Genomic DNA, 8,797 nt, shown 5'->3' on the forward strand with positions numbered 1-8,797 from the left:
CTCTTACAATTAGACTAACATTTTTGAAATATTTCAATTGTTGACTTCATCAGAAGTGCAAATGTGGAATTGTTGACAAATGAACAAAACAAACATTGGTCACACACTCTTACAATTAGACTAACATTTTTGAAATATTTCAAAAATGTTAGTCTAATTGTAAGAGTGTGTGACCAATGTTTGTTTTGTTCATTTGTCAACAATTCCACATTTGCACTTCTGATGAAGTCAACAATCTATTGACGAAATATTAAGTGACAAAAAAATAGAATTGTTTTAATTCCTGACCGACAGAACCCGAAAAATACCAAAATTTTGTTTATATATATATATATATATATATATATATATATATATATATATATATATATATATATATATATATATAGATGAAATAGAGAATGTGGAAAAATCCCCTTACGAACAATTCACACATCCACCATTTCGGGCTGGGAAAAATTTTTCGAATAGAATCAAAGATCCAAACACCAGTTCTTAGAAATGTGTTTCGCCCTTATGGGTTTTATCATGTTTTATCAAGTTTTATCACTAGAGACTGGAAAATATGCACTAAAAAATGTCTAAAATATGCATGCAATATGCATTTTAAAACAAGCTGAATATGCACAATTAACATGCAAATATGCATTTATATATGCACTTATTTTTATATGAATAATTTTATGGTTTACGTTAAATACATAAATAAATAAAAAATAATAAAAATAAATAAATAGGTTTGAATTTAAACCAAATTGTATTATTATTTCTTAATATATTTTTTTAACTTCAGGTTTTGTGACAAATAAAACGGCAAAATATTTTATTTTGACCACAAGATAAATAAGAGTACAATAAAATAAATGTACATATTTTTATTGTTACAATATTGATTCATATTTTCTAAACTAATATTATAAAAAGAGTACAATAAAACAAATTTACATATTTTTATTGTTACAATAAATAATCATATATTGATTCATATTTTCTAAACTAATATTATGTCTTCTATCTGTTAATATTTGTTTATAGGCAGAAAAAGATCTCTCAACGTCACAAGATGTAATTGGGGCATATTTAAACTTTGCTATTAGAGACGGATCCATATTAATATTTTCATCGAAGTTTCCAAAATTGATTATATTATTTATTGAACGCAATAAAGTGAAACCCTCATTTTTGTTTAAAACGTCATCAAGTTTATCTTTAATTTTTACTCCAATTTCCCCATTCAGATTTGTTATTTTCTGTTTAACCGAATCAACAATAGACATACTATTGTGAAGACATAAATTTTGAGCCTCTAATTTTGTAATTGAACTTTCAATGATATCGAAATTCGATTTTATATACAACAATTGATTTTTAATAGACTTTTCTTTAAAAATATTTTGACAGTTATCAATAGCGGTACAAGTCGGATCAAAACTTGAAATAACGCTTTTGATGTCGTCGTAGTGTTCAGATAAAAATATAGCACTTTTAAGCCAAGTTCCCCATCTGGTTAATACTGGTTCTGGTGGTAAAGGAATATCGGGAAGCATCTCCCTATATACCTGTACACGTAGTGGTGCTTTCAGAAATACTTTTTTTACATTATTTATTAAGGTGTTTACATTGGGAAATTCAATTCTAACTTTCTCTGCAACTCTGTTTAGGCCGTGCGCCAAACATGTACAGTGAATTAAATTAGGGAAAAAGATTTTAAGATTGGATGCAGCTTTCATCATATATGAGGCGGCATCACTAAGCATTAATAATATTTTTTCAAATGGTACTTGATCAGGTAAAAAAAAATTTGTTAGGGATTCGTTAACAAATCTAGCTATTGTAGCATAGTTTGTTTTTTCCAAACATTTTACACTAATTAAGTATGAGTTTTTAAAATCGCCAGAGTCGTTAAGAACTCCAACAATTAGATTCGCAATTTGTCGACCCTTTGTATCCGTTGTTTCGTCGACGGAAATCCAAAGATATTCGGCTTTTAACTGATTTTTAATACTCGTCATCACATCTTTGTAACATGCACTGACATATTTTTTCCGAAGAGTTGAAGAACTTGGTATTTGAGCTGGTTTATCTTTAATCTTGCAATAAGTTTTTAAAAAGTTTTGACACGATTTATGTTCTAACTTGTGCAGAGGGATATTGCAGTTCAAAAAAAAAATGGCATAAATCCTTTGCAAAGGTTTCTTGCCCAACTGACGTATTCTGAATCTGCAAACTGTTCTGTAGAATCTGCTGGCGAGGTTTATTATCATTTTTTGATAGCTTAGTTTGGTGAAGTGAAGTTTTTATGTGTTGAACTACTTGGAATTTCTTTTGACATGGAATCTGGAATATAATGATAATGATGTTTTAGATGTTTTCGTAAATAGATACCTACATTAAAATGATCAAACTTTTTAAACCTCCCCCAATTTTTTTTTATTTCTCAAAGTGAAATTGAAATCGTCAAACAATAAAGTACAGTCAGTGTACCGTAGTATACAGGGTGGGCCACTCTCAACACCTCGCTCTGTATAAGCCAAACCGTTGCGAACTTTAAAAAACAGTTTTTGAAGAAATGGGACGGTTTGTCATTTTAGAATAGACAGACACATAGATGTGCAAAGAAGTTTGATAAGTTTAAAAATCTATTGAAGTGGAGAACTTACCTTTTTATCACAAATGGTGCAAAACATACTTTCACTGTCGATAACTTTTAGATGATTGTTACTTCCAATCCAACTTCTGAGAAGACTTGATTTTTCCCTTGCTACTTTAGGCATTTTCACAATAATAATAAAATGATTTTTTTACACAGTATAGTCAATAACTTGCAATCACAAAAGTTGAATAATCGGCGATTGATTTAAGACTAACCATTCATAAAATAAAATAATCTATCCTACCCTTAAAATGCTTAAAATTTCGTTTTGGTTGGTTTTCCCAGAATAATTCATAGTTGGCCGACACCAGCAGAAAGTACAGGTAATATTTGTAATGTTATTCAAAATATAATCGGTATTTACTTAGGTAATTTGTAAATTCTGAGAAGTCTATAAATCTTAAATATCCGGATAATGATACCTGCAGCTATAAATAACGCCCATTATGTTTATGGGTACAACAACAAAGGAGCTTAACAGCAAAATATTTACTTTCACATTTTATTTTAATGGATGTTGATGTTACTAATATATACCTTATTTTTAAATGGGGTAGAGTAAATTCCCATCAAAATATGCATTTATATGCTCTTAAATCTCCAAATATGCAAGGCATATGCATTTATGAAAAACATGAGAAATATGCAGCATATATATGCATATGCATTTTGCATATAATCCAGTCTTTATTTATCACCCTTATCAGTTTATTCTATTCGAAAAATTTTTCCCAGCCCGAAATGGTGGATGTGTGAATTGTTCATAAGGGGATTTTTCCACATTCTCTATTTCATCTATTTGATTTCGTACGAGTGGTCGTTAAACCAATAACCTTGGATCTTTAGTTCACTGAGTGTGTTTCAAAGATCTACATCTTATGTTTTTAAACATATATATATATATATATATATGTAAATAATATACGAAATTAATATTCACACCTCCGTCTCTCCTACCATTCGTAGACCGGTTTCTGCATTATTGCGTCATCAGTACGACTTTATAGGAAAGACGAAGATGAGAACATTCCTTTCGTATATCTGAGGCCGCGATGCAGCCAAAAAGTCATTCAAAGACTGGTGCAATCTGAATTATATGCAAACAATCTACCTACTTGTTTTGGTAATGAAACCTGTATGGCCTTCCACTTTGAAGGCACTAGATGGCGCCCGGTATTTAAAATAAAATACCTAGAACGCCGAAAACAAGAGGCAATAATTGCTGCTTTCTACTTTAACAAAAGTATGAAAATAATGTGTAAATAATATACGAAATTAATATTCACACCTCCGTCTCTCCTACCATTCGTAGACCGGTTTCTGCATTATTGCGTCATCAGTACGACTTTATAGGAAAGACGAAGATGAGAACATTCCTTTCGTATATCTGAGGCCGCGATGCAGCCAAAAAGTCATTCAAAGACTGGTGCAATCTGAATTATATGCAAACAATCTACCTACTTGTTTTGGTAATGAAACCTGTATGGCCTTCCACTTTGAAGGCACTAGATGGCGCCCGGTATTTAAAATAAAATACCTAGAACGCCGAAAACAAGAGGCAATAATTGCTGCTTTCTACTTTAACAAAAGTATGAAAATAATGTGTAAATAATATACGAAATTAATATTCACACCTCCGTCTCTCCTACCATTCGTAGACCGGTTTCTGCATTATTGCGTCATCAGTACGACTTTATAGGAAAGACGAAGATGAGAACATTCCTTTCGTATATCTGAGGCCGCGATGCAGCCAAAAAGTCATTCAAAGACTGGTGCAATCTGAATTATATGCAAACAATCTACCTACTTGTTTTGGTAATGAAACCTGTATGGCCTTCCACTTTGAAGGCACTAGATGGCGCCCGGTATTTAAAATAAAATACCTAGAACGCCGAAAACAAGAGGCAATAATTGCTGCTTTCTACTTTAACAAAAGTATGAAAATAATGTGTAAATAATATACGAAATTAATATTCACACCTCCGTCTCTCCTACCATTCGTAGACCGGTTTCTGCATTATTGCGTCATCAGTACGACTTTATAGGAAAGACGAAGATGAGAACATTCCTTTCGTATATCTGAGGCCGCGATGCAGCCAAAAAGTCATTCAAAGACTGGTGCAATCTGAATTATATGCAAACAATCTACCTACTTGTTTTGGTAATGAAACCTGTATGGCCTTCCACTTTGAAGGCACTAGATGGCGCCCGGTATTTAAAATAAAATACCTAGAACGCCGAAAACAAGAGGCAATAATTGCTGCTTTCTACTTTAACAAAAGTATGAAAATAATGTGTAAATAATATACGAAATTAATATTCACACCTCCGTCTCTCCTACCATTCGTAGACCGGTTTCTGCATTATTGCGTCATCAGTACGACTTTATAGTACTTTTGTTAAAGTAGAAAGCAGCAATTATTGCCTCTTGTTTTCGGCGTTCTAGGTATTTTATTTTAAATACCGGGCGCCATCTAGTGCCTTCAAAGTGGAAGGCCATACAGGTTTCATTACCAAAACAAGTAGGTAGATTGTTTGCATATAATTCAGATTGCACCAGTCTTTGAATGACTTTTTGGCTGCATCGCGGCCTCAGATATACGAAAGGAATGTTCTCATCTTCGTCTTTCCTATAAAGTCGTACTGATGACGCAATAATGCAGAAACCGGTCTACGAATGGTAGGAGAGACGGAGGTGTGAATATTAATTTCGTATATTATTTACACATTATTTTCATACTTTTGTTAAAGTAGAAAGCAGCAATTATTGCCTCTTGTTTTCGGCGTTCTAGGTATTTTATTTTAAATACCGGGCGCCATCTAGTGCCTTCAAAGTGGAAGGCCATACAGGTTTCATTACCAAAACAAGTAGGTAGATTGTTTGCATATAATTCAGATTGCACCAGTCTTTGAATGACTTTTTGGCTGCATCGCGGCCTCAGATATACGAAAGGAATGTTCTCATCTTCGTCTTTCCTATAAAGTCGTACTGATGACGCAATAATGCAGAAACCGGTCTACGAATGGTAGGAGAGACGGAGGTGTGAATATTAATTTCGTATATTATTTACACATTATTTTCATACTTTTGTTAAAGTAGAAAGCAGCAATTATTGCCTCTTGTTTTCGGCGTTCTAGGTATTTTATTTTAAATACCGGGCGCCATCTAGTGCCTTCAAAGTGGAAGGCCATACAGGTTTCATTACCAAAACAAGTAGGTAGATTGTTTGCATATAATTCAGATTGCACCAGTCTTTGAATGACTTTTTGGCTGCATCGCGGCCTCAGATATACGAAAGGAATGTTCTCATCTTCGTCTTTCCTATAAAGTCGTACTGATGACGCAATAATGCAGAAACCGGTCTACGAATGGTAGGAGAGACGGAGGTGTGAATATTAATTTCGTATATTATTTACACATTATTTTCATACTTTTGTTAAAGTAGAAAGCAGCAATTATTGCCTCTTGTTTTCGGCGTTCTAGGTATTTTATTTTAAATACCGGGCGCCATCTAGTGCCTTCAAAGTGGAAGGCCATACAGGTTTCATTACCAAAACAAGTAGGTAGATTGTTTGCATATAATTCATATATATATATATATATATATATATATATATATATATATATATATATATATATATATATACAAAGTGCGAGGAACAACCAACAAGAACACAATTCGGATTTCATGATGCTCTGGGAACACGGGAAGCTCTTTTTGCTGTACAAGTGCTATTTCAGAGATGCAGGGATGTAAATTGTGATATATACGTATGCTTTATAGATTACCACAAAGCATTTGAATGAGTAAAACATGACAAATTAATAACTCTAATGCAAGAAATTGGAATTCACAACAAAGATCTGAGAATTATCAGAAACCTTTATTACAATCAAACGGCCAAAATCAAAATAGAAGACCAGTTGACTGTTAAAATTGCAATAGAACGAGGAGTACAGGGCTGTATTTTATCTCCACTACTATTCAATAGGTGCGTTCGCGGGTACAGTTGACAAATTGTCGCCGACAATTTCTAACCTCACTTAATATAAATAATACTGTTAATAGATAAATATACAAGGTATATTTACTTCTAATTAATATTAATAACTATTTATTAAATTATTCTAGGCAAATATACCTTGTATTTTTATCTATTAACGATATTATTTATATCATTTTTAAGTGCGCATGCGTTTTGCTGCTAATTTGTCGCCGACTAGTCGCCGACAGGCTCCCGCGAACGCACATTTACTCTGAATGGGTATTTAAGGAAGCTTAGACGGTTGTGCGAAAGGCGTATTAATAAATGGTGAATGGTTGAATAACATTAGATATGCAGATGACACCATAGTTTTTGCCGATAATCTGAATGATTTATAGATATTAACAAATCGTATAACAGAAGTCAGCAACAGATACGGACTAGCTCTAAACATAAAGAAGGCCAAATTTATGACAATTAGTAAAAAACCAATACTAAACGCTCAACTTATAATCAACCAACAGAATATCGAAAGAGTTGAGCAATATACATATCTGGGTACAGATTTAAATAGCCAATGGGACCACTCGACAGAAATTAAACAGCGAATAATAAAAGCGAAAGCAGCATACGTTAGAATGAGACCCATTTTCAACAGTCGAGACATATCATTAAAAACAAAATACCGTCTGTTGAAATGCTACATATTCACAGTTCTGCTCTATGGAATGGAAGCGTGGACACTAACTGTTGCATCTATGAATCGGCTCGAAGCTTTCGAAATGTGGTGTTATAGGCGCATCTTACGTATTTCCTGGGTTGACCGAATTACTAATGTGGAAATCCTGCGTAGAATGGGGAAAGAGTGGGAAATTCTCATAACCATCAAAACAAAAAAATTAGAATATCTAGGACATGTAATGAGAAATCAAGAACGTTACGGCTTTCTCCAACTGATTCTCCAAGGGAAGGTAAATGGTAAAAGAGGACCGAGAAGAAGACGGATTTCCTGGCTTCAAAATTTACGAAAGTGGTATAACACGACTACCACTGAACTGTTCCGCGCTGCGGTAAACAAAGTCAAGATAGCCATAATGATCGCCAATATCCGGAACGGATAGGCACTTTAAGAAGAAGATATGTTTTCTCAAACTCTACTATTAGTCTACATAATTAAGTCTAATTTGGACTTTATGCATTTTTGTAACTTATTACACATCGTTAGATCAACCATAGGGGCATGTTAGCATATTACCTACCCTGTTCCCTTGAGCCTTCTTTATGATTTCCTTCAATTTTTGCTAATACAGTTCCATCCATCCATCCAATGGCACTACAGCCCAAATCGAGCCTTGGCCTCCTTCAATAAGCTTCTCCAATCGTTTCGATTTACCGCTGTTCTTTTCCATGAACGCGTTCCCAGAAAGTTCCTGGCATCCTCATCGACTTCGTCTTACCATCTCTTTTTAGGTCTTCCAACAGGTCTTCTTCCCTGCATTCTTGCATTCAGCAATTTTCTGGGGATTCTACTCTCATGCATGCGGACTACGTGCCCTGCCCACCGTAATCTCTGCAGTTTAGTGTGTTGTGCTAGAGTTGGTTCGCTATATTGCTCGTATATTTCTCTATTATACCTAATTCGCCAGTTGTTATTTTCACTTATTGGGCCCAGTATCCTACGTAATACTTTCCTTTCAAACACATCTAATTCATTGGCAGATTTTTGTGTCACCACCCATGTTTCGCAGCCATAACTTACTATGGGCCTGATTATTGTTTTATATACCCGGAGTTTTGTTTTCCGGTGTACGTCTCGCGATTTGAATATGTGGCCCATCGCAAAATAGGCTTTATTTGCCAGCACAAGCCTTCTATTTATTTCCGGTTCTTTTTCATTGCTTGCAACCAGATCCATTCCTAGGTACGTGAATCTATTCACATGTTCTATATCGTCAATAAAGTGTTGTTGCGCCGGTCTATTTGATCTGGTTTGTTTGAGTAGTTTTGTTCTATTTGTGTTTATTGCTAGCCCTACTGCTTCTGCACTCTGTTTCAACTCAACATAGGTTTCTTCCGCTGCATTCATTGTTCTGCTCATTATGTTTATATCATCCGCGTATGCTGCTAATTGGGTAGATTTGTTTGTAAGTATGTTAT

This window comes from Diabrotica virgifera, chromosome 9 (assembly GCF_917563875.1).
Source record: "Diabrotica virgifera virgifera chromosome 9, PGI_DIABVI_V3a".
NCBI classification, from domain to species: Eukaryota; Metazoa; Arthropoda; class Insecta; order Coleoptera; family Chrysomelidae; genus Diabrotica; species Diabrotica virgifera.